The sequence below is a fragment of the Panthera tigris genome, chromosome A1, assembly GCF_018350195.1.
Source record: "Panthera tigris isolate Pti1 chromosome A1, P.tigris_Pti1_mat1.1, whole genome shotgun sequence".
Taxonomy (NCBI): domain Eukaryota; kingdom Metazoa; phylum Chordata; class Mammalia; order Carnivora; family Felidae; genus Panthera; species Panthera tigris.
Window position 1 is genome coordinate 204,785,295 of NC_056660.1, and position 27,400 is coordinate 204,812,694.

Genomic DNA, 27,400 nt, shown 5'->3' on the forward strand with positions numbered 1-27,400 from the left:
TTTTTTCAGCCAAAAGCAGCTAAAGAGATGAGAAGCTATTTTCAGATAACTGTAAAATGATGAAGGGAAGGCAAACAGATTTTTTAAAAAATTCTTTTTACAAGAAGGAAATTAAATATTTTGAATAGATAGCCTAATTACCTTATTTAATAATATCTTGTTAACTAAGAAAATAAAGTGAACATGTTTAAATAAATTATGAGTTGAAAAGTTATAAAAATGCCTTTAAAAAACAAAAGCAAAGATATTGCATTTTGCAATGAGTCAGAAACCTTCTGTCTACTTTGTTCGTTAATGTGCATATATTGCATTACTAAATTGATTGTCTAGAATATCCTTGCCACTTTATGGATTAAAGCTTAAGCATCTGTATAAGCCTTCATTGGTAAGACAATTGATTTTAGAGTCACCTATATTAAATCTTGGGATAATGCTATGTTTACACACATTAAAACAAATATTAAGTATGTACATATTAAGGTAAATCATGCTTTACTAACAAATTATTCTGGAACTGCGGTGCCTTTTCTATTTCCTGTCTTAGTTTTGATTCTAAATCTGGTGGACAATTTTGAGATCTGAGATGAGAGAATATTCTTTTCACGGAAGTATTTTTGTCTTTGCAGAAGGCAAGGGCACTATAGTTGGCTGTTTTTCACAAAATGTGGCTTCGTGTTTCTTGATGGCTCCTGTGACAAGTTGACCGTCCAGAGAAATTTGGATTTCGCATATGTAGTTCCAGTGACTGCATTCATCCAGGTTAGACCATATGTCTTGGCTTCATGTTCAGAAAACATGGACTTTATACTCAGGCAGCAAGAGTGGTATAGATTTTACCAATTTTCCAATGCTCACCTGGAAAGCTTAGTTCAAATTGGCTGAAGTGGGAAAACTGTCATAAAGTGAAAAGTGGCTCAAAGAATACAAGAATGTGTTTAAAATGAACACAACAGGTAGTACCTGAGCCACATCTAGAATCCAGTTTATTAAAATGCAGATTGGACTAGAGGAAAATCATTGTAGAGAGAAATTCTCAATATGTGAGAAACTCACAAATCAGTCATCCTGCGGAAGGCACAGGTTGAAAAGTAATTTTAAATATCCATGAGTATACTGGGTTGTATGGACATTTCAAAATTGACTCATGGAAACAGATGCTGAAAGGCAATAAGGAGACAAAATGTTTGAGCTGCATATTAGGAGGCAGCTTCTTTGCAGACCATCAGGGGGTAACAAATGGGCAAGATGCAACTGCCTTGATGCAAAGCCATCTCATGAGATAGGTAGATAGAAAAACATGGAGCCATGTCTTGAGAGGTTTCAGGGGGACGTTTGTTTTCTCCCCTTGGTTTGATGATGTTAAAGTGTTGAATAGGGTCCCCTGCAAATTGATGTCTAACTAGAACCTCAGAATATGACCTCATTTAGAAACATGGTCTTGGCAGACATAATTAGTTAAGGATTTCAAGATGAAATGATCCTGAATTTAAGGTGAGTCCTAAATCCAATGGCTGGTGTCCTTTACCAGACATGTGAAAACACGGACAGAAATTAGAGTTATGATCCACATACCAAGGAATGCCAGGAGCCATCAGAAGCTGGAAGAGGCAAGGATCCTTCCCTAGAGACTTCAGAGCAAGTGTGGCCCTGCTCACACTTCTTTTTTTTTTAATTAAAAAAATTTTTTTAATGTTTACTTATTTCTGAGAGAGAGAGAGAGAGAGAGAGAGAGAGTCAGAAAGAGAGAGGGAGACACAGAATCCAAAGCAGACTCCAGGTTCGAGCTGTCAGCACAGAGCCTGATGTGGGGCTTGAACCCACGAACCATGAGATCATGACCTGAGCCGAGGTTGGATACTTAACTGACTGAGTCACCCAGGCGCCCCCCCCTTTTTTTCTAATTTTGGAAAAATGTTTATTTATTTATTTAGAGAGAATCCCAAGCAGGTTCCACGCTATCAGCACAGAGCCCATTGTGGGACTTGATCTCATGAACCATGAGATCATGACCTGAGCTGAAATCAAGAGTCAGACACTCAACAAACTAAGCCACCCAGGCTCCCCTCACACTTCTGATTTCAGATTTCTGGCCTCTAGAAGAAGGAGGAAGTAAACTCTGGGTTTTATTTTAAACCACCGAGTTTGTAGTAATCTGTTACAGGAGCTCTTGGAAGCCATTACAAAGGGGGAGCACTCTGTAAAGCTGTCTGAGACAGTGGCAAGTCCCCCTGAAGCCACTGCATCTGGCTACATAGAGGTGGACTTTCTCAGTCTTTGAAAACATCTCATTTGTTAGTAGGGAGGGACAAGCGCAAATAACCACTGCACGGGTAGGGTGAATCTAACGTACAATCACATTTACAAATATTACATCTGCGTGGGGAGTGGTTTGTGGGAAAACAGTATGTAAATTGTACATCAGTTCTCCAACTGAGAACTGACACGTAGGTACATTTTTATAGAGATTTTAAAAAATATCGGATATGTCTTGTAGCCCAAAATTGTTGAGTGGAGGGGAAGTCTGGCCCTGGGAGTCTCAGTATACAAACCTGGTGCAGCAGAACAGCTACTAGCAGCTAGAGGCTCCCACTAGTGGGAAGCTCTGAAAGTAAGGTGAAGGAACCCAATATGAGTAGAACATGTAGACATATGTAAGATGTTTAACAAAATGCTTAAAATATGGTAAATATGACAGGTGTTTAATAAATGTAAATTCCCATCCTGGTCTCCTTCCCATATTGCTAAGCATAACGAACTCTAAAGAATTATGTATCTTATATATGAAATATTTTGGAGCTATTCCCCATGTAGGTCAACGTCAGAGCATGGTCATATCGACACAAACCAAACCCCAACAGAAATTCTAATGTTTACTTGTCCTTTTCTCTCAATGAGAAGGATACAAATATATATTCCATGGCAAGTATTTTATTTTATTATTTTTTTAAATGTTTATTTTTGAGAGAGAGAGGGAGAGAGCAGGGTCAGGGGAGGGGCAGAGAGAGGGAGAGACACAGAACTCGAAGTGGGCTCCAGGCTCTATGTTGTCAGCACAGAGCCCAACGTGGGGCTTGAACTCACGAACTGTGAGATCATGACCTGAGCTGAAGTCGGACACTTAACCAACTGAGCCACCCAGGTGCCCCTCATGGCAACTATTTTAAATTCTCCTATTTGCTTCTGTTCTCCTTTACCCCCAAACTGGAGGTCTCTTATTGTTCTACCTCAAAGAACTTTGTCATCCACGCTATCCAGGCCCTGCTTGGATCTTTGTTCTAAGACCAAATCTTATCTATGCCTCTATGGCCCCATGACATATTCCTGACACTTGGGTGCAGTTAGGTCTCAGGAACTATAGTGCTTCCTTCTGTGTGATCTTCCCAAGAAGCTACACATAGCAGAAATTTCATCTTTTTTCTCCTTGAGGAAAAGGGAAAGAAGAAATAAATCATCAGGCAAAAGGTATCAGGGAAAGACGGCAAACCTTTCCACATCAAATGATTTTATTCAATTATATGCAATCTAATAAAGCTATCTATATTTGACTTTCCTGTGCAGCACATTTTTCTTCCCATCTCATGTCATTTAACTGAATATGGAACCTTCATTTTAAACCTATTAACAAAATTACCTGATGGTGTGTGGTAGGTGCCATGTGCTATGGATGGGGAAATGAAACTAAGATGAAAAACGTGCCCAGAAAAGTATTGTCGAGCAAAAAATGATATGTTGCTACATTTCTGTCCTCAAATGCCATTGGTTTTGCTAAACCTAACCAACTCCTACTGATTCTTTAAGCCCCCTTCCATATTGTACTTCTGCTGTGAACTCTCTTCTGTCTCTCCCAGGGATAATCTATCATTGTGACCCCACATAAATTATTACACAGTTATTTATGTGTGGATGCTTTGTAAACTGTTGGTGTATCTGTCCCCCTGGAAGACCACTGGTCCCGTAGGGATGGGGACCTTTATCCTTAGAGTCAAGCACATATGTAGTAAGCATTCTGTAAATATTTAATATAGTTAGTTATTTTTATACTCAGTTTCTCTATACTTTTCCATGCACTTTCAATAATTTATGATGAAGACTATTGGACCTACCTGATTCATTACAAGAGTACTATCTAAACTCATTGATTATAGATTTTGTCTTCAGTGGGCTTTGACATGTGACCTTTGATCAAATAGTATGATGGAGGAAGGATCCCTTGTGTGGCTGTTTAATTCCATGTTTCAAATAATGACCTTCATTCATTATTTTAAAAGGGATACCCAAGTATCTGCTAGCCATAAGTGAGTGGCCTCTCAGGAGACAAGAGGAGCTCAGAGATGAGGAGGCTTCGAGGAGCATGGATTCAGTAAAAGCTTATGAGAACGAACTTGAAATATGGCTGTTGGAAAAGGTCAATAGCCTCTGGTTCCTTTACACTTAGGCCTCACCTCCCATCTTTTTCTTGTCAAGGACTGCCCTCATCTAGACTTGGACCAGTCATTTTGGACCAAGAGCTCATTTTGCTTGGTCCTCCAAAACTTTTTTTTCTTTTCTTCTCCTTCTTTTTTTAAATCCAGCGGCTGACTCTGTGAAGTACATTACTAAAATTGGCCAAGATTTTTGCCCTAGAAGACCACGAGGCACAGGAGGGGTGTAGTGAAGAGGAATAACAGGAATTGAGAAACTTCTCTTTGTGAACCTGATGGAATGGAAAGAAGTAGACTCTGGGTCTAGAAAACCATCCTCAGGATGGGCACGGGAAACTGGAAAAAAGTGAGAAATGTGTAGAAGAGCGTCCTGCTTATTGCTGGCCAAAGTGTTGGTTTGCGGTGAATATACGCAGTATGGACATGACTTAATCTCTTATTGAAAAAGTTGTAAATTTGCTTCAAGCTGTATTTCCTTCTTTAGTAGCTTCTTTTTCTCTTTCTTTCTTTCTGTCACTTATTTTTGAGAGAGAGAGAGAGAGAGTGTGTGTGCGAACAGGGGAGGGGCAGAGAGAGGGAGACACAGAATCCAAAGCAGGCTTCAGGCTCTGAGCTGTCCAGCACAGAGCCCGAGGTGGGGCTTGAACTCACAAACCATGAGATCATCACCTGAGCCCAAGTTTGATGCTTAACTGACTGAGCTACCCAGGTGCCCCAGTAGCTTCTAAGTTGCCTGCCACTGTATTATTAATGTGGTTGAGGGCTACCCATTGGCATGCAGGATTGAGTGGTTGAAAGTACTGGCCTCAGAGGTACACACCCTGACTGTTACCAGAGGAGTTAGTCTACAGATGTGTTCTCTTACCTAAAATGATAATAATGCATGAAGTTTTGATGTTCTCCAGGTGGAAGTATAAAAGTGCAGCTGCTATGTTATCATCATCATCATAATGGCAATTATTGTTTCTGTTAACAGTAAGAATCTCAGAAAGCTAAAAGAACTTGAAAAGTGAAATTTAATGGAAGCTGAAATTGCCAGAAGAAAAATTAAGCACATTATCATTTATCTCCCCTTTAATCCTCCTCTGGAGGGAGCAGAGGGACAGAAATTTCAGGTCAAACCTTTTTATCAACAGTAGTTACACAGAAAGTGTATCAGACAACTTCTCTTCTTTTCCCTAGAGCTAAAAATCAGGGTGAAACTGTTTTTGGATATTTTATCCCTTCAAAGAACCAGAACTTCTATTGCCTACTCAGAGCATTCAGAATCCACAGCTTTGCAAAAGAGATTAGCTTAAAAGAAAACATTATTATCTGGTTTTACAGAGACTTCCAGCTTTGCTTCAAGTCATGTGTTTTTCTTCCCCTCTAAAAAAAAAAAAAAAAAACAAAAAAAACCAAAACATAAAGAATAGAAAAGCGGATATTTAGAAGGTCAAATGCATTGTTAAAGGGAGGATATATGGACTTTCAGTCTAATTTTCCTATTTCCCCAAGGATCCTCTGTTAGCTTGTGGGATAACCAGTGCAGCCACTATCGAATGGGAGTTCTGAAGCTGATGAGGATCACATATGGGGTACAATGAGGCGTATTGTGGAGGAAGCTATTCTTGTCCAGGAGGCAAGAAAGAGCTTCTCCTATGAAATAATAGGTAAGAAGAAACCTGAATGATGAGTAGGAGTTACTTTTCAAAGTGAGGGAACATGATGTGTGACGTTCCCAGGCAGAGGAACTGAGAGAAAACCAATTTGGGTAGACTGTGTGGAATGAGGGATGGGGGGAGAGGGGAGAAGACAGTTTGGGAGATAAGCAGACTTTGAAGGGGCTCAGAAGGCATTCTAAGGGTTTTGAGCTTCATTCTGTAGTAATGGAAAATGAAGAAAAATAAGGATCAGATTTACATTTTGAAAAGATTCACCCAGCTTCATAACTGATGCAGCCAGTGATCATGGATGGATGCTCAACCATTGGATGGAAGGTCGAGGGGACAGTATAGTAGCATGGTGCTGGGGATCACCTGACAAATCACTTTCAAATTGGAAAGGGAAACATGTACAGTTACAATGAAGAGAGCCTAGAGCTGTCAGTCAACACCTTAACCAAGTGCTAAAATTTAGCATCTCAAAGTGAGGAAATAAGCCAACACATTCAGAATGTGGGACATTCTACAGTGTAACTATCTTGAACTTAACAAAAATTCAGTGTCATAGAAAAATGGAGACAATTCTAAAATAAGAATTAAAAGAGATATAACAATGTAATGCAATGAGTTAATCCAGGTAGAGGAAGCAACCACAAAAGACATTCGTTGGGCAACTGGGGAATTGGAAATATGGACTGGCTATTATAGGATATCATGGAATTATTTTTAATTTTATTAGACATGGTATTGTGGTTATACAAGACATTCTCCATATTCTTAAGGTGTGTACCCTGAAGTCATAGGGGTAAATTCTCATGTTATTTATAACTTACTTTCAAATAGTATAGATAAAATTTGAATAGTTTTACATTCATAAAAGTATTATATCAAAAGACTGAAATAAAGAAATACAGTACAATGTTAACAACTGGGGAATGTACGTTGTTCATCGTAAAATTTCTTTGAAGGTTTCTATGATTAAGACTTGGTAATAGAGAGGATTCAATACAAAATAAAAAGGAATAAAGAAAGCAAGAGTGAATGTGGCACAGTCAGTTAGGTTGTTGTAGTAGTTCAGGTAAGACCTGGAGCATACATGATAGGAGTGGTGGAAGAGATAACTTAGCAAGTTAGATCACTATTTAGGTAATAGAATGGACTAAACAGAATAAATTAGAAGTGATTGTTTGGAATAGTGCCTGGTGCCTACTGCCTAGTAGGCACTTAATTGTCTCAGTGCATAAAAGGATGAATGTATAACATGGGATTCAAGAAGAGGGAGATGTATGCTTTACAGATTTTTTACTTAACCAATTGGGTGCATAATAAGACCATTAATTAAAATAAAAAACAAGAGAAGGAGCATGTTTTGGGAGGAAAATGATATGACTAGGTTGAATTTGAGATTTCTTACAGATCTTCAAAGTGGAGGCCTCGGGTTGGCATTTATATATAAAGCTCGGGAGCAAGTGATTTCAGAATTATTAGCCAATTAAAAATTGAAGCAGAAAAAAATATCCCAGGAAGAGTTTACAGAATAAAAGCTAAAGCAAAAATGGTCCAGGATAAAGCCCTGAGGCACTCTAACCTTTAATGTATGGACAGAGAGGGGTGGCTAGCCAAAAATGTTGAAACTGAGTTGGAGAAAAACCAAGAGAGAGTAGCAACAAGGAAGTCAATGGAAGATTATTTTAAGAGGGAAGTATTTGAACAGTATCATATATTATCATATATTATTGAAAAATCAAGCAAGATGCGATTGAAAAGTGAATATAAAGACTTAGCAGACTTAAGTTGTTGGTCTGAAAGAACAATTTTGGAAGAGTGATAAGGGGAGACATTAACCCACATTGGCTTGTGAAGTTGAGTGAGGGGAGATGATATGAAAAGAGTGTTAACTCCTTTGGGAAATTGGACTGTGAATGGAAAAACAGAAACCAGGAGTGGGAAGAAAGTTTTTTTTAAAGGTGGGAGCATTGAACATATATAAATAGAAATTGGAAAGGAAAGCTGTGAAGCAAAATTATAGTTACGGAAGAGGGAGGGAGTACCTAATAGTACAAAGTCTCTGAGAAGATTGGATATGGTGGGATCCAAAGCAGAGATAGGAAAGGTAGGTCTCGTTGTCTAACCATGCTAGGTTCCAGTTTTTATTGATGAAGAGCATCAACTGAAAGATTTCCAAAGTGCTTTTAGCTCTAGCAATTTATCGTTTTGGGTGTCTGGAAGAAGAGGAGGGGCTTGGAATGTGGATCCTATTAGGGTATCAAGAGTGTATAAAGGCAACTGGACACCATCAAACTTCAGGGTCGGGAGTGACTGTTCATGGGGTTGTCATCTGTAGGGTAGATGAAGTGAGTGAACGGACACCTGTGAAAATCACTCTAAACTGTGAAATACTGGTGGTTGGTATCACTCCCATCGAAGCCAAAACAGGAGGAAACAGAAATCACATTTATTTTGCAGTTTTACCCATGGCTAGTCTCACAGCTGCCAAAACTTTAGAGTTACTCTGCAAGATATTTTTTCAACTGGCAGCTGAATTTAAAATAGTTTTCTTTAAGGTTGTTTTTATATGCAACTCTAATAAAAGAGCTTGACCTTCCCAAATGTTTTTTTTTTGTTTTTTGTTTTTTGTTTTTTTTTGACTCTGTGGTAACTGTGCCTAATGTAAGGATATTGGAGAAGGCAGACTTGAAATAGGAAAATAGTGAAAAGAGGGACTGTGGGCCAAGATGTGAAAGTGGGTCAGTGCAATGGAGAGGAGACAGGCAATGAGATAGGGACTGATAAGCACTGATGCTGATTGTGACTCCTATAGGGGTTCAAGAGTCCATTTTTATTCATGTTAACATGAATCACAACAATAATATGACCATTTATTGAGCACTTACTTTGTGGCAGGCACTATACAAAGCTATTCATGATCTCATGTAATTCTCAAAACAATCCCGGGGTGGGGGGGTACTATTATTATTCCTATTTTAATTTTGGTAAGATATATACCACATGAAATTTACCATTTTAAACATTTTAAGTGACATTAAGTACATTGACATTATTGTGCAACTATCACCAGCATCCATCTCCAGGACGTTTTCAACATCCTGAACTAAAACTTTGTACCCATTGAACAGTAACTCCCCCATCCCCCTCTCCCCGGTTATTCCTGTTTTGAAGATGAGGCAGCTAAGTCTTCAAGAAAATAACAAGTATTTCCCAAGGGCACAGAACTGATTTGTGTCCTTAGTTTTAGAGTCTAGAATTTATGTGTCTTGAAGAGTTTAGTTTCAAGTGCATATGGAATTCCAGGCAGAATTGCCAGTCTGTGCCTTCAGTTATCCGTTGAAGTAAGAAGGATTATGCTAAGAATACAAGTCTGAGTTCTGGAATACCAAAGGCCCTTTAGAACAGTTAGCATTCTGCTCTGGCTGAAGAGTTTGCTACTCTATAGTCTCTCTTACTCATGGCCAAGACCTTGGGCCTCTATGAAATCTCTCCATCCTGCCAAGGAATAAGGACTTTTGAGGATAACCAGGAAGCTTTCTTGAGTTACCTTTCAGGCTAGAATGGCCAGCTACAGAAGAATCTAGTAAAGTATATCATTTAACCCCAAACTGTGAACTCCCCCGGAAATTAGTAATTTATTGAAAAATAGCTTGACCAACCCCTTTTTTGGGGCACACTTAACTGAGAAATTTTTTTAAACACTGAGAAACAGTACTACTTTTCCTTGTGGTTTTATCTGCTTCTTTTGCTTTTTATGCCTTTCTTTTTCCTGCCTCTTAACCTCTTCTGTAAAGTCAAGCTTACCCACAAACTATACATACATCCGTTGGCAGTGCACTTTAATATGTTGCTTGGATACAGATGTTTGGAACTATAGGAGCAAAATTTATACCTGATTCTGTTACTAAGGAAACCAGGGCAACTTAGGAATTTTCCTTTGGGAATCATGGCCATAAACTGGAAAGAAATCTATTAAGACTTTTGGAAGAAGAAAGATAGGTAATACATGGTTTAATTGTATTTCTACACTGGCAAGTTAATATTTATGAGCTTCTGTAGCCTTTTTCTGCCTGTGGTATAAATATTGCTACATGAATCTTTTTCAGTAAGTTTGATCACATTATATGTGGGGGTGGCCAGGGTATTTAAATATAAACACAAATCACACTTGTAAAACATTTCCTAAACCAGACTATAAATAAAAGCATTCGTGCTTTAAGGGACAACAGTTACAGGATTTTAATTCTATAAGCCTTTCCTTCACAATCAGAGCATGGGATTTGCAGGAGAAATTCTTTGCTTATGTCAGCCCTACTGGCAAATCATCCCAGGAGAAACAAACAAGAAGTTAATTTGCAGAATCTGTTTTGCTTCTCCAACTACAAGGAAACATTACACCTGTCTGAGATTTCCTTCCATCCAAACCCTGACTGGGTTTCTTAATGTTAGTGAGGCTGGCACTGCGAGAGGTAAGTTTAGTACAGCAAGAGAAACTCTGCCTGCCCAGGCTAGCTGATAGAACCTTTTAACATGTATATGTAATCTTGTGCTGAAACAGAGCTCTTCATGAAAGCGAGAATGTTCTCTTCCAGACGGTGTCTTTGACAAAGCTCGGTGTTCTTGTTAGAGCTCTAGTCATCTTCTAAAAACTGCTGCAGCCCAACTGTAGGAAGTACCTTGTCTCTGAACACAGAGCCCAAACAGTGCTAAAAAGGGAAATGGAACATATGGTAATAAACTCTCTGAAGCTTGGATGCCGGGTTGTAATCAGCAACCAGGGTGAGAGAGGCACTGGCAAACATGAACTCTGCCCCTAGGGCCTCATTAACAAGGCCAACTGTGCCGCAGTGGAGGAAAACAGTATCACATTCTTGAGGGAGATCACAGCCTGTCAGGGCGAATCCTAGATTTCCCTTTGGCTGGAGGGAACATTAACTGGAAGCAGAGGAAGCTTCCGCAAGAAGCTGGAAGAAAACCATGGCCCCCTTTGCCATACCTGCCTCTGCTTATTCAGAAATAATGATGATGAGCTTTTCAAAGTTTATTTCTGTCAAATGATGTATGCAGAGCACTGGAGGTAAAGGATCAGATTTGCTCTTTGGCTACCCCTAGCATCATGGAGGTGGGAAGTCATTCTTTGCCTCACCTTTCCCACAAGTGTAATGAGGAGGGCTGTCTGGCCTGAGTATTCTCTAGGATCCTCCTATATTCTGCTAAGACCCTCCCTCCATGCAAGAGACATTTTTCCTCAAGGATGAGAGCAGTAGTGGGTGATTTTATGGGCACTGCCAACCAAGACCATGTGTCTATATTTCCTTTTGACTTCAAAAGGTATCTTTATGGGCAAGTATTTCTGAGGCACACATGTATCTCTGTATACTGTGTACATTGTACCCACTTCTATTCTCTTCCTTTCTCTTCCTCTTCATCTTCTAACTTATTCTTGCTAATGATAGATTTCCAAAATTCTTGGTACTATGCGCTAAAGATACACATCAAAATGAGAAAAAAGTTTCAAGCTGGGTAATATCCCTGATCCTACCAACTGATTTAGTCCCAGTGGCCTCTGGTTACCCAGTCACAATCATATTATCTATTTGTATGCAGGGTTTTTTTTTTTCTTTTGCATTTTACTGTGCAGTTCATAACTGCTTCTTACCTCTTTCTACTCAAACGCACTTTATTTAGCAGCTTTCCTTTGAAAATAATAATATTATTCAGTCATCCCTTTTTTGTGCTTGTTATATTCTTTAAATACAACATCACAATTAATCATTTAAGCAAGTCTTTGGTATGAGTGTTATTATCTTCATTTTATAGATGAGGAGGCAGAAGCTCCTAAAAGCTCTAAGTCACAGAGGGAGTGAGTAACAGTCTTGATTCGTAGGCAGCTCCCTGACTTCAAGATATGCAGCCATTTAATTATATAAGGCTACCTTTCGGAGTAACCATTCTCTAGGGCGTCCATAGCACTGGTGATCACATGCCTCATTCTGCCAGGAAATGGGGCTAGAAGTATATGTGTGTGGGTATGTGAGGGGGAGCTGAAATTCAGGCACTTACCCCAGATTTCCCTCCATCCTTTCACGGTTTCTCTTCTAGGTTGATGATCTAAGATATTTAGAAATATTTGTAAATATTAAATATTTAGAAATGTTTTTAAGATATCAAGAAGACTTGATTGTAATTTACCTGGAGCAAGAGGACACCTGAAGCTCTTTCCAGAGCTATATGTTGATGCTCTAAGTGTGGCACATAGTGTAGATATTTGCAGCCATATGGTTACAGTGAAGTATGGAGTAGGGTATGAGAAAGTGGTTGAGAAGTCAAGAGAGACTTGTATTCTACCCTTATTTCCAAGGGTAACAAAATGTAAGACTTTGAACAAGTCACTAACCAATTTGCCTTCCTATTCCTCCTCTGTAAAATGATTAGTGAACTTTTTATATGGCTGCGTTAAAGGAAAATTAAAAACCTTCTATTAATCTGTGGCATAGAGAAGCTAACTAGATCTGTATAACATTTATATTTCTTAAAGTCACTTAAACCTTTGTAGCATCTCTTAACAGCCCAGATGTGTTCTAGAAGATGGGTGTATCCACACCGAATGACTTTTCTGTGGGACTGGTAGTTGAATGGAGAGAAAGGGGACAGAGCCCATGGTTGAAAATACCTCCAGACCCCAACTTTGGAGCTCAAGGTCATGATGCCTTTCTGTCAAATATCTTAGATCATGAACCTAGAGGAGAAACAGTGAAAGGATGGAGGGAAATCTGGGGTAAGTGCTTGAATTTCAGCTCCACTTCACACACCCACACACATATACTTCTAGCTCCATTTCTTGGCAGAATGAAGCATGTGATTACCAGTGCCATTGATGCCCTGGAGAATGGTTGCTCTTGTTGGAGAGCATGTGTTGGGAAGTGCATCTCCTCTTGTTGAGAGAGATGCTCCCCAGGCAGAGCTGGAGAGACTACCCTACACTCTTCTAAACTGGGACATGTCCCACATAGGGCCTATTGTTGGTGCTTTGTGGATCCTTCCCTCCCAGAGCCCATGATAGTCCTCTTCTTTGGAAGGGATAAAGAGGAACCTCCTGCCACTACCTATTAAAGAGCCACGCTCCCTTCCGCCTCCATGAATAGCGCTAATCTGCTTCTCTCTCCTGTCTGGATCATCTCTCTCATCTGTGGGGTCCTATACTAATAACAAAGCAAGATATTTTATGTTAGGTCTCCCACCTTTTGGAAATGCTTGCAATGTATAGTTCTAAAAACTGCCAAACTTTATAATAAATGCCTACATATCGAAAAAATGTATGCACTCTGAAGTTGCATCTTGAGAAAACACAAATTCCTCCATTTTTCCTCTGGATATTTTTCCAAACAAACTACTTAGTCTTTTGTTCAGTCTTCTGCTCATGCTACAACAGCAGCACCTGCCCAAGTGAGATGTGGAGCAGGCAAGGTTAATTCTCACATGTACAGGCTCATATAGTCAACTATCTATTGGACATCTCCATACATTTCAGATGTACCTAAAAAAGCACTGGAACTTAGCATGTTTGTTGAGCTCTTGATTTTCCCTCCAGCACCAGCTATTTTCATATTCTACATATCTACATTATTGACAACTGTCTTCTTTTAGTTACTGTAGCAAAAAGTCTTGTGTCATCCTTGACTCCTCTCTCTCTTTCACACCCCATGACCAATCTGTCAGCAAATTTTGTTAGCTCTACCTTCAAAAAATATCCAGAAACTAACGACTTCTTACCATCTCCACTGCCAATCCATCATCATCTCTCACCAGGATTATTTCAAAAGCCTTATAAGCTGAATCCCTGCTTCCATTCTCTTCCACTATATATTTTTAACAGTGGCTGGAAAGGTCCTGTTAAGATAGAAGCCAGATCATGTTATCTTCTGATCAAAATCTTCCAAGGGTATCCGACATTACTTGGAATAAAACCCAAAGTCTGCATATGATCTGGCTCCTTTATAACTTCTCAGAACTCATCTCCTACCACTTTACCCCTTGTTCATCTGCACCAGCCATGCTGGCCTCCTTGCTTTTCTTTGAACACGTCTGGTATATTCCACAGAGTCTTTGCATATGCTCTTGTGCGACCATCCACAGGCTGGCTCCCTTGTCTTCAGATCTTTATGCAAATACTTCCTTTCATTGAGACTTATTTTGGCTACTCTATTTAAATGCATCTGACCCCTATTCCCCACCTACACACATGTCATAATGAATTTTCCTCCTTCATTTTTCTGATAGCATCTAGTTTGGGTTGAATTGTGTCCCCAAACACATCTATTGAAAATCCTAACCCCCTGTGCCTGTGAATATGACCTTATTTGGAACTAGTGTCTTTGTCCATTTAATCAAGTTAAGATGAGGTCATGAGGGTAGGCTGTAAGCCAGTATGACTTATGCCTTTATGACTGGAGGAAAACATCATAGAAAGACAGAGACATACAGGGAGAATGAGAAGTGACAACAGAGGCAGGGAATGGAGTAATGCAGTTGCAAGCTAAGGAAAGCCAAGTATTGATGTTCACCACCAGAAACTAGGAAGAGGCAGGAAAGGAGTCTACTCAGAGTTCTAGAGGGAGCACGGTCTCACTAACACCTTGATTTCAGACTGCTAGCCTCCAGATTATGAGAGAATGAACTTTTGTTGTTTTAAGCCAGCTAGCTGTAGTACATTATTATGGAAGCTTCGGCAAACTAATACAGTATGTATCACACCTTCTGATATACTACATATTTTACATGTTTGTTGTATTTATCGTCTGTCTCCCCAACATGGTAGAGTAAACTCCAAGGAGGACACACCATTTCTGGCTCCCTAGTCCATACTGCTCTGATCTCTGCTGGGTTCCACTCGATTCGACTTCTGCCTAGGATTAATTGATCCTAATGCTTCTGGATGAACCTGCAGAGAAATTTCATGAAGATATGAACTGAACTCAAAGCAAGAAGTGGAAATTCTACCTTCTAAGGATAGTGGAAGAATAATTTGGAATTGTATAAAATTTGGAGACGACAGACTACAGTGCTGTAAAGGAAGTCTTCCATTTGGACTCCCAGATAATACTGCCCATGTGCCCAGACCACATAGTGTGAAGGGTTAGGTAAGTGCCTGTGTATTAGATGAAGAAAATCATGATGGATTGGTTGGACACAGAAGGATATATACCCCAGAGAATTCCTGATAGCTCTGAAGATATCTTGTCAAAAATTTACGTGTTTTTAATTTTTCCTCGGTGTTGGTTTTAATAGCTTTTAATTTTTTTTCACAGCACTGAAAGTGTCTCAATAACACTATGCCTCAAAGGAAATGTATTGTCTTTGTAACACAATATTATACGCATTATTGAATTCTGAAGCTAAACATGCTAGAAGAGCAATGCAAAATGAACAAAGCATTCTCTAGAATGCTTCAAATAACACCAAAAAGATATGTTGTCCATCTATCACCCAGAAGATGCACTATACCTTATTTCTGGTCTGTAAATACAAATAGAAAATTATTAAGGAGAGAGAAAAATTTTTAAAAATCTGAAAAATAAAATGAGGATTCTTAGGGCAATATAATGCAAAGTTTGGGGGAACAAGACTATGGAATTAGAGCTGGGTTTGAATTCTGGTTCCAAGACTCAGTAGCTGTGGAGTTACATGATAATAATATTATGTTAGTGACGACTAGTACATGCTTAAAGTGTTGTTGTAAGTTAAAGTGGGTTGTAAATGAAATACACATGAAAAATACTTAGCTTCATCCTTAGAAAGTGGCACCTGTTATTGCTATGTCTTCCAATGCAATTGCTATCTATAGGTGAGATTTATTTTAATCTCTTGTGAAAGAACATTGAGAGAGAGACTCAGTTCGCTACTGTAGAGCCGCTCAGAATCTCCTTTCAGGCTATGATCTGAATGTGCTTGTTGACAATGACTATTATTGGGATAAAGAATCATGTACAGTCTTCCTGATTAACTACTGTATCACTTCCCATCATTGTCCTTTTCATCTTATTTGATATAAATATGTAACCGCATGATCCTTTCACTTAAATCTCTCCTTTGATGGGGAGATTTTCAAAGTGCTTTTTCAGAAATTCATTAATTAGGCAAGTCTACCCATTTTTCTAGAGCCTATTACTGAGATACTTGAAGAACTTTGGGGACTAGGAAATTCCCCCTAATTTTCTAGAGGAGATGGAGAGATAGTCTCACAAATTTCAGAGTATATCATGTATAGGAGGAAAAGGGTTATTCTTGGAGTTAACCTTATCATTGTTTTCATATTAATGTTTATTTGCAAGTTCCCTTGAAAAGCTTTCACCATATGCATGAATTGACCACAGTCTATCATGACAATTTTCCTCCTGGAAACTGTGCCTCCCTATTTTGATTATCTTCCTTTTTTAAAAAATATTTATTTATTTTTGAGGGAGAAAGAGAGGAAGACACAGAATTCAAAGCAGGTTCCAGGCTCCAAACTGTCAGTGCAGAGCCCGATGTGGGGTTCAAGCTCACAAACAGTTTGATTGTGACCTGAGCTGAAGTCTGATACTCAACCAACTGAGCCACCCAGGCTTCCCTGATTATCTCCTCTTTAAGGCCTGGCATCATGGACTCTGATTTCCCAGCAACACCTTCACCTCTCTGATTTCATATCATGGCAAATGTCTAATTGGGGGTTCAATTTTCCCCTTAACTAGGTGTAGCTGGTTGTTAGATAACTGTGAACTTAAAAATACTCAGCTACGGCCACCTGGGTTGCTTAGTCAGTTAAGCATCTGACTTTGGCTCAGGGCATGATCTCGGGGTTCATGAGTTTGAGTTCTACACTGACGGTGCAGAGCCTGCTTGGAATTCTCTCTCTCTCTCTCTCTCTCTCTCTCTGCTCCTCCCCCACGTGTATTTTCTCTCTCTTTCTCTCTCAAAATAAATAAACTTAAAAAAAAAAAAACCAGCAAAAAACTGCTAGGCTAAAGGAAACCACCAGGTTGCAGATGATCCAGGAACTTCATTGAACCTGAGTTTTGGCTGGCAATCTGAGCAGAGAGCTTGGCTGTCAACGAATGAAGCATGTTTTAATTAGGAAGCTTTATTACATCATTACAGGGAGTAAAGAGAGTGTGGTTTGAGAGATTGCAGGCTAGATGCTTAAGGAGGCTCTCCTGCCATGAGACCCTTGTCAGAATTTGACCTTTGTCATTCTGTAAGATGATAAGAAAGAAAAAGTGCTATCTTCCTTGGTTTGTATGGTGGTTAAGAAAATAACCAGATTTTTTGAAATTGCAGTAAAAGTGCCCTTCTTCAGAATTATTTTGGAAAAAGAGTGTGAGATCATTGCTGTGCCCTCTTCAGGAAATCCACACCCTAAGATTGCATGCTTCTCGCTTTGCTTGGATATCTCTACTCAAATGCCTCCTCCTCTATCTTTCTTTGTGGAACACATTACAACCTTCTCATTATAATTTATATTTGTAGGGTTATTATTTATTGTCGCCTCTACTGGAACATGAAGTTTATGATGGCACAGACTTGAGATGGTCATCACTCCGTTGCCAGTAAATAATCATTAAATGAAAATTGAAAGATTTGAAGGAGGGCCTGGGTGGCTCAGTCAGGCATCCAACTTCGGCTCAGGTCATGATCTCACGGTTCGTGAGCTCCAGCCCTGTGTCGAGCTCTGCACTGTCAGTGCAGGGCCTGTTTGGAATTCTCTTTCTGCCCCTCCCCCCACTCGTGCTTTCTCTCTCTCAAAATAAATAAACAAACAAAAAGAAAAAGACTTGAAGGAGGTGGTGGAGAGATGTTAGACGCATGGTGTACGATAATCAAATGGACACAACTAGCTGGTCTGGGGGCTATCAGGCCTAGTTTGAAAAAGTTTTATGAAAACCTGACTAGTCTTGTAAGAGCATAGTTTCTGTCACTGTGGTAATGAGAAGCAGGAAGAATTATAATATACAAATAATCCTAAGAAACTCTTAAATTTTAGCCAATAGCTTAACCTCTCTGCCAAAATAACCTGCCTCCTATTTTCTGCATTGTTTTTCATTACCCCAGTCAGAAGAGGGAAGAGATGAGCTAAGGAAAACATCAGAGAGTAAGGGAAGGCTGGCCACTGGATGTGTTGGGGCTGGTAGGGACTTGGTGTGAAAGGTAAGTGTTGAGGCTTTCTGTCTCAGGTGGCTGATGACAATAGCCTGATACATCGGATTTACTCTCCTGTTCTCCATGGATCCTTCCTTCCTTCCTCACTGCTAAACCTTATTTGAACCTTCCTCCTTTGCTTTCCTTTCTTATTAGTATCTTTCTTTCCATCCTGCCTTCATGACTGGGCAGCAGATGACTCAGGCTCCCTCTGGGAGAAGTCAGAGTATGAGGTTTGGAGCTAAAGGACAGGGACACCAAAATAGTATCTGTTCTTTTAGTTATTGGCTGAGCTGGCCAGACTCTGTGGTTGGGGGGGTTGGGTATAAATCATTCGTTTTTCCAGTTTGACTTTTGCCCAGGGAGTGGTAAGAATGGAATAAATCTTAAATGCATTTTTAAAAAGTATACTTATGCTCTTCTCTGTGTGTCTGCTTTGAATAAGTTTATTGTCTACTTTAGTGAAAAATATGAGACGATGATGGCAATTATGAGGGCTATCATTTCTGAACGCGAATGTTTCAGTCCTTGTACTAAGCGCTATATTTGCATAATTTATTTTTTAATAGTTTTAACAATAAAGGTGGGTATTAGTATCAGCTCCATTTTATAGCGAAGGAAATTCAAATTTAGGTTTAGGAACTTGCTCAAACTCGAGCTAATAAAAAACAAAGTTTGCGGTTCAGCATAGGCAATACACCACATTAGTAGAATGAAGTATAAAACACACATGATTATTTCAGTTGATGCAGAAAAAGCTTTTGAAAACTTCAACCACCTTTCGTGATAGAAACAATCATTAAACTAGGGATAGAGGGAAACGATTCGAAAATGTTGGCAAGGATGTGGAGAAATTGGAACTCTTGTAAATGATTGGTAGGGATGGAAAACGGTGGAAAAGGGTGGAAAACGGTATGGAAACTATGGAAAACGTATGTCAGTTCCTCCAAAAATTATAAATAGAATTAACATATGATCCAGCATTGTCAATTCTGGGTATATATCCCAAAGAATTGAAAGCAGTGTCCTGAGGGCATGTTTGCATACCCAAGGTTATAGTGACACTATTCACAATAGACAAGAGGTAAGAAGCAACCCAAATGCCCATTGATGGATGAATGGATTCACAAAATGTGGTGCATATATACAGTGTAATATTATTCTACCTTAAAAAGGAAGGAAGTTCTGACACATGGTACATCATGAATGAAACGCAGGGACCTTATGCTAAAGTGAACATAAGCTAGTCACAAAAGGACAAACGCTATAGGATTCCACTTATGTGAGTTACCCATATGAGCCAAATTAAAAAAGATGAAGTAAAGTGGTGGACAGGGGCTGGGAAAAGAGAGAATGGTGAGTTAATGAAGGAACAAACAGTTTAGGAAGATGAAAAAAGTTCTACAGATGGATTGATCACGATTGTTGTACAATGTGAATGCATTTAATGCCACAGAACATGCACTTAAAATGGTTCAAATATTAAGGTTTAAGTTATGTATATCTTGCGACAATTAAAAAAATAAAGTTAGGACTTATACTTGAAATTTGTTAAAAAATGCTTTGAGAACCCAGCGTGCTCAGAGCACTTGGCAGAATTACAAAGTAACAACTCTTCTATTGAGCCCACGGATTCTGAGTGTCTTCTGTGTTTTGGTCCAAGATGCCTGACCAATGTGATACAGAAACCAGTATTAAAAAATGGGTAAGACTTCCATTTCACAGTCAAAATGCCTAACTTCAAGTCCCACAGTTCATGCATGAGATTGCATTGTCTGTTAATTGGGTACCATCCTTCTGATGCCCTGATATGAGTGGTAATTTCAGAAACTTCTGAGGCACATATCAGTTGCACTGCTTGTTTGGACATAGTTCAGGTGTGGCCTGTACCACAACTTTATGAATGAGGTTTTGAGGCAAGAGCTATTCTTTCACACCTCATGTCCTTACTTTTAGAAAATATTTTGTGAACAAATTCAGTAGACAATGGAGTGGACGTAGATTTGGTATGGTCTAGCCTTTTGAAGTCTAGACTTAGCAACATGTGAGACTTTTCAGTGGGCTATTGTAAAAGAGGTTGTTGTTTTTTTTTTCTTTTCCGATGTGCTTAACAGAAACTAAATATCTAAAACCAGCTTCAGCCTCTGCTTTAATGACTTCCAACCACCAACATGGAAAAGGGTATCCAGAAGAATTTTAGGAAAATTAAAACTTATTCAGTGCATGGAGGGGCCATACATGCAACTTCTAATTATGGCCTTCTATACTATTTGTTGGCTGTGTGACATCGAGCAAGTTAAGTAACCTTCCTGAGCCTCAGTTTCTTTATCTTAAAGTGGGTTTTGTAATAGTGTCTACTGCACAGGGTGGTGGTGAGGATTAAATGAGATGATCCCAAATGGTCTTTCTATTTCTACCCTTGCTGTCTTAACACTATTTTAACACAGCACTAATAGTTACAGGCATACTTTTAAGTCAGACCATGTTGCATCTTTGCTCAGTACTAGAATGGCTTGCCATTTTGCTTAGAGGGAAAGCCAAAGTCTGCATAGTGGTCTGCAAGGTCAGATGTGATCTGGCCCCTCTAACCTCTCTGCTATCCACTTTTACTATTTTCTGGTCTCTTCCCGTTAGCAATTGTGACCTTCAGCGTCTAGGGATATTCCTGCCTAGAAGCTTTTCTGGAGGCTTATCCTTCTCTATGGAACATTCTTTACCCCCATTATGAACCTAGCTCATTCTTTACCTGCTTTAAAATTTTATTTCAGGTTCCTGGGTGGCTTCCTCAGTTGAGCATCTGACCCTTGGTTTTTGGCTCAGGTCATGATTCCAGGGTCGTGGGATCAAGCCCTGCATCAGGCTCCATGAGCCTGCTTAAGATTCGCTCTCCCTCTACCCCTTTCCCCCATGTGTGCTCTAAATCTCTCTCTCACTCTCTGTCTCTGTCTCGCTCGCTCTCTCTCTCTCATATAAAAAAACCAAACCAAAAACTTTATTTCACGTCACCTTTCAGTGAGACCCACCCTAACGACCCTGGTCAAAATAGAATACTCCCTCTCCAGCATTATCTACCCCCCTTAGGCTTTTATGATCTTTATTGGCACTTATCTTCTAATACACTAAGCAATAAACTTACAGATTGCGTATTTGACTATAGGCACTACTAGAAGTTAAGACCATGAGGACAGGGATGTTGATCTGTTTTTTCATTACTGAATCCCCAGTGCCCAGAACAGTGCCTGGCATATGGTAAGCATTTAACAGTTTTGAATGAATGAATGATTCCATATAAAGCACTTAGCACCGCTACTGGTACATAGTAAGTGCTTAATATATAGTAGCTATTTTAGGGACTGCAGGCTGCTTCAAATCTGAGACCAGATGTGGTGTTTCAGACTTCTGCTGTAATGAACATGAGGAAAGCAAATTTATCAAACACGTATATGGGAAAAGTCCTGTGATGCCAAGGTCCTGAGCATATTATTTCCCATTCCCTAATTGTAGAAAGTGGTTAACAAGGGCATGTTTTTCATGTCATATAATTTAAAACAATCAAGGGTCTCAACGAAGTATATCATTACTATCAGGCAATCCAATTCTTAGAAAGAAACTTAGATATTTTTGCATTAACCTCTTAAACAGCAACTTTGGTTAACTATATGATTTGGGGCAAGTCATTAACCTCAGTGTCTTATCTGTTAGTGTCAGGTGACTGGGGATTGGAATACAGTTCTGGGTGTGGTCTCTCCAGGACCGTCAATTGTACCATTCAGTATTTTCATGGGATGAGAGGTTGAAGGTCTTTATTCAGACCCATGTCCATCAGACTAAGGCTTAAGAAAATAAATGAATATTAGGCCCTGGAAAATTGTGTCTACCAAGTCAACTTCTGTTTGAGTTAAGCTTAGCCTAAGAAATTGGCTCTCTGTAAACTTGTTGCTATGGTTTTGAACTTTGCTTTTTGTTAGTTCTCTCTCTATTTTTCCCCTTCTCTTCTGTCCTCTTCTTCTCTTTCTGCATTCTTCCTTCCTAAGGTGTAACCCCTGCTCTGTGTGGCTGCTCTGGTCTTTGGGGACTTTGATGTCTATTCCCAAGATGAGGAAGTCCACATCTATATCTAGCTCTAAAGATTTTCCCTACACTCAATAAATTAATAAGAACATTATGAATAATTTTATGTAAAGAACTCTGGAAACTTACATGAAATAGGAAAGTTATCTAAAATCACAACTTACAAAAACTGACACAAAATGGAATATCTGAATAAGGTCTATATCTGCCAAAGAAATTGGAACCGTAATCAAAATCCTTCCCATGAGGAAAACTCCAGGCCTAAACAGCCTCACTGGTTTATTCCTCCAAAAGTTCAGGAAATAATACTGTATTTATACAGATTCTTTCAGAAAATAAAGAGAATGCTTACAATTCATTTTGTGAGGTCAGTATACCCTTGAAACTGAAAAATGATAAGGATATTATAGGGAAAAAATTACATCTTTTTATCTACCATGAACATAGATGCAAAATTTCTAAACACAATATTAGCAAATAGAGTGCAGTAAGATTGAAATAACATAATAGTTCACAGCCAGGTAAAGTTTATTTTAGGAATATAGTAATAGTTTAATATATAAAAACCAATTAATATCATTTAAAAAATAACTTTAAAATAGAGAAAATCATATTATCATCTCAATAGATACAAAAAAGGCATGACCCACTCATGACTAAAACAAAACAACTGTGAGAAAATTAAGATGAGAACTCTCTTAATGTGATAAAAAGGAATCTAAAAAATCTACAGCTGACATCATTTCTAATGGTGTAATACTGAACTTTTTTCCCTTAAAGTTGGAAATGTCCACTGTCACCATGTTTATTCAACATACTTTTGAAGGTTCCAGTCAGAAGAAAAAGGAATAAGAATTACAAAAATATTATATAATGAGAAGAATAAAGTTACCTCTATTACAAATGACATAATTATATAAGAAATTCAAAAGAAGTTATAAACTATTAGAATTAAGGTATTACCAAATTTGCTGGATGGAAAACCCATATGGAAAAAGTACTTATTTCTATATTTCAGCCAAAAATAAAACCATAAAATTAGAAAAGCAGTACCATTTAAAATAGGAGCTAAAAACTATGTACCTCTGGGTTAAACTTAAGATTTATAAGATGTCTATAATTAAACTACTAGTGTTGGTGCTCCTGGGTGTCTCAGTCGATAAGCATCTGACTTCAGCTCAGGTCATGATCTCAGGTTCGTGAGCTCAAGCCCCTCTTCAGGTAAAACAACAACAACAACAAACAAAAAACAAAAAAAAACCCACAAAAACCATGAGCCCTGCTTTGGGTGAGCCCCACTTGTTTCTCTCTCCCTCTCCCTCTGCCCCTCCTGGGATTCTCTCTCTCTCTCTCTCTCTGCCCCTTGCTCATTTGCACCCTCTCTTTCTCTCTCAAAACAAAACAAACAAAAAAACCCCAAAAACCTTGTTGCTAAAAGAAAGAATACTTAAATGGGGGAGATGAATAAAGTTTGTGGATTGAGAGATTCAATATTTGTAAGATGTCATTTTCTCCAAATTGATCTATAAATTTGATCTGACCCCAATCAAAACCTAGCAGGATTTGTGTAGAAATTGACAAGCTGATTCTAAAATTTATAGACAAATGAAAGTACCAATAAACCTTAGATAATATTGAACAAGAACAAAGCTGGAGGGCTTACAACACCAGACTTCCAGACTTAGTGTAAAGCTCCAGTAATTAAGACAGTGTGGTATTATGCAAGGAGAGACAAACAGACCAACTGGACAGAATTATTAGTCTAGAAATAGACTCACACATACAGAATTTCTTGATTTATTAAAAAGGTGCCACTGCAGTTCAGTGGGAGAAAGTTGGCTTTTCATTAAATGGTGCTATAACATTATTCTTATGAAAAAAATGAACCTTGCCTCCTATATTACAGTATACAGTAAAATTAATTTGAGAGGGAATATAGATCTCTATTTGCAAGATAGAAAAAAACGGAGCTTTGGGAAGAATACAGAAGATATCTTTACGACCTTAGGTAGGCATGACTTTCTTAAACAAGATACATAAAGCATTAACCATAAAAAAAAAAAACCCTGATAAACTGGGTTTCAACAAAATTGTGACTATTAATTCATCAAAAGATATCAATCATTATGATAATGAAAAGACAAGCCATATACTGGAAAAAAATATTTGTCATTTATATGTCTGACAAAGGCCTGGTATCCTGAATATACAAAGAGTTCATGTAAATTAATATGATATAAACAAATCATACATTTTTTTTAAATTTCAGGCATTTCGTAAATAAGATCCAAATAACCAGTAAACATATCAGAATCTAATCTATGTTATTATTCATCAAGCAAACAGAAAGCAGAATCAGACCTATAAATACAGAGAACAAACTGATGGTTGCCAGAGGGGAAAGGGTGGGAAGATGGGCAAAATGGGTTGATTTTGATCTCTGCCTTGATTCAGTGGTGGTTACACAGGAATATACATATATGAAGACACATCCAGCTGTATAGTCAAGATTTGTGTACTCTATGCACTTTACTAGATATGCATTATACTTCAAAGGCAAGCAAAATTAAAAATTAGATTTTAGTAAAAGTAAAAAGCATTAGTTAAAAGAACATACACAAGAAAGAGTCTAATGGGAATGGACTAATGGGAAAAAGTGTCTTCAACAAATGGTGTTGGGAAAATTGGACAGCTATATGCAAAAGAATGAAACTGGACTAATTTCTTATACCATACACAAAGATAAATTCAAATGGATTAAAGACCTAAGTGTGAGACATGAAATAATAAATCCTAGAGGTGAACATAAATAGTAGCCTTTTTGACATCAACCATAGTCACTTCTTTCTAGATAAGTCTTCAGAGGCAAGGGAAACAAAAACAAAAGTAAACTATTGTGATTTCATAAAAATAAAAACTTTTGCACAGCAAAGGAAACAATCAATGAAACTAAAAAGGCAACCTATTGAATGGGAGAAGGTATTTGCAAATGACATATCTGATAAAGGGTTAGTATCTAAAATATGTAAAGAACTTATAAAATTCAATATCCAAAACCCAAACAATCCAACTTAAAAATGGGCAGAAGACATGAAAAGACATTTTCCCAAAGAGGACATTCAGATGACCCACAGACACATGAAAAGATGCTCAACATCACTCATCATCAGGGAAATACAAACCAAAACTATAATGAGATATTACCTCACACTTGTCACAACGGCTAAACTCAACAACACAAGAAACAACAGATGTTGGCGAGGATGTGGAGAAAGATAAACCCTTTTGCACTGTTGGTGGGAATGCAAACTGGTGCAGCCACTCTGGAAAGCAGTATGGAGGTTCCTCAAAAAATTAGAACTACTCTACAATCCAGCAATTGCAACACTAGAATACAAAAATACTAATTTGAAGGGATGCATACACCCCAATGTTTATAGCAGTATTGTCTACAGTAGTCAAATTATGGTAACAGCCCAAGGGTCTATCGACTGATGATTGGATAAAGAAGATGTGGTATCCTTGGAATATTAGTCATAAATATTGAAATATGAGTCATAAATGAGAATGAAATATTGCCATTTGCAATGACATGGATGGAACTAGAGAGTATAATGCTAAGTGAAATAAGTCAGTCAGAGAAAGACAAATACCATATGATTTCACTCATATGTGGAATATAAAAACAAAGGGAAGAGAGAGAGAGAGAGAGAGAGAGGGAGAGAGAGGCAAACCAAGAAACAGATTCTTAACTATAGAGAAAACACTGATGGTTACCAGAGGGGAGGTGGGTGGGGAGATGGGTGAAATAGGTGATGGGGATTAAGGAGGGCACTTGCGATGAGAACTGGGTGTGGTATGGAAGTGTTGAATCACTATATTGTACACTTGAAATTAATATTACACTGTACGTTAACTGGAGTTTAAATAAAAACTTAAAAAAACAGAATAAAATAAAAAAAGATAAGCCAACAGGTGGATGAACACAAATCCCAAATTCTCACACCAATGAATGGGCAGAGCACCAGGTCACAGTTCCTTGGGGCGAAACAACAGGCCGTGTACATCGAGGTCTGTGCAGGATTTAGGCTTGGTAGACGTCCCCTAAGCCCCTGAGCAGCAGACTGTAAAGCTAACAGCCCTTCAGCTCCTGTGGGTAGCTCAGCTGATACCAAATAGGCATGAATATCTCAAAAAGAGAACTGAGCAGCTTCACCAGCTGGACTCTGCAGTCTAGGAGCCTCTAGCAACCAGAAGGGAGCCTTTAGCAGTTAGCCTTTCCTTATCTCACCAGCAGATCCTGGAGGATGCCTCTGGCATGGACTGACTTAGGACCTTTGCCTTTGGTTCATTTTCCACAAAAAAAGAAGTCCCACTCTGTGCAAACCTTTCTGAGGATGAGTTTGTAGACATCGTCAATAAGACGACCACTTGGTAATCCATTTTAGGATATTGGAAAACTAGTTTAACTCCATTCTGATGGAAGATTTTATGCAAGAATTAAAGCATTCTAAGTCTGGTTTTTCGATTTCATATCACATCAACAAACTTTGCTGTGGATGGATTTAGCAGCCAAAGAGCTCTGTCTAAATCATTGCTTTGTGTTGTCCTAAGCTTTCTCAGTGTTGGATGTTGGCTTAGATGCCAAGCTGGACCAAGAACATCGTAAACTTCTTGTCTATTTAATGACTAAAATAATAGCCCTGTTTGATAATAGCCATCCCAGACTTATCCATCTCAAGCTATAAAGGGAGGCACATTAGTATTTGTGGTCACATATTGACCAGTTGAAACCGCATACATGGCTTTCAAAAGCAAGTGAACAAATGGTTTTTTGGGGTGAGGCACTGCAAAGAGCTATAGAGCATTGTAATTGGAAGCTCTTTATACAGCATACATTCATACTCACTGATATTATCTTACATTTATACAAGACTTCACAATTTCAACATGCTTCTCTATACATTCTCCCACTTGATTTCCATAAATTTCCATAAAATAGGTATCATATCCATTGGAGGTGCATTCAAAGTCACCAGTAAGTGAAGGAGGTATTCACATGACTTACTACATCCATATCTA

General features: G+C 38.6%; 1 protein-coding gene and 1 long non-coding RNA gene across 23 annotated transcripts in view; one reads left to right on the plus strand and one right to left on the minus strand.

Annotated features, from left to right (window-relative positions):
* Positions 1-27,400, plus strand: part of PLCXD3 (phosphatidylinositol specific phospholipase C X domain containing 3) — a 219,053-nt gene that overhangs the window by 12,918 nt on the left and 178,735 nt on the right. For 11 of the 21 annotated variants that reach the window (XR_006221024.1, XR_006221028.1, XR_006221020.1 and 8 more), the window contains exons 1-2: positions 14,564-15,213; positions 18,161-18,256. The exons of 4 other annotated variants lie outside the window; for them this stretch is intronic. The gene's annotated coding sequence lies outside the window, so the exon portion shown is untranslated. Of the gene's footprint in view, positions 1-626; positions 760-9,479; positions 10,073-14,563; positions 15,214-18,160; positions 18,257-27,400 lie in introns of those variants that run through there. 6 more of the 21 variants (XM_042995769.1, XM_042995764.1, XM_042995756.1 and 3 more) reach the window with 4 other exon arrangements.
* On the minus strand, positions 10,089-14,425 carry LOC122241080. 2 transcript variants are annotated; one of them, XR_006221044.1, is made up of 4 exons: positions 13,847-14,425; positions 12,747-12,812; positions 12,137-12,184; positions 10,089-10,779 (listed from the first exon to the last, which is right to left on the minus strand). It is a non-coding gene; the product is annotated as an uncharacterized LOC122241080 (long non-coding RNA). The 2 variants fall into 2 exon arrangements; XR_006221041.1 differs by lacking the exon at positions 12,747-12,812.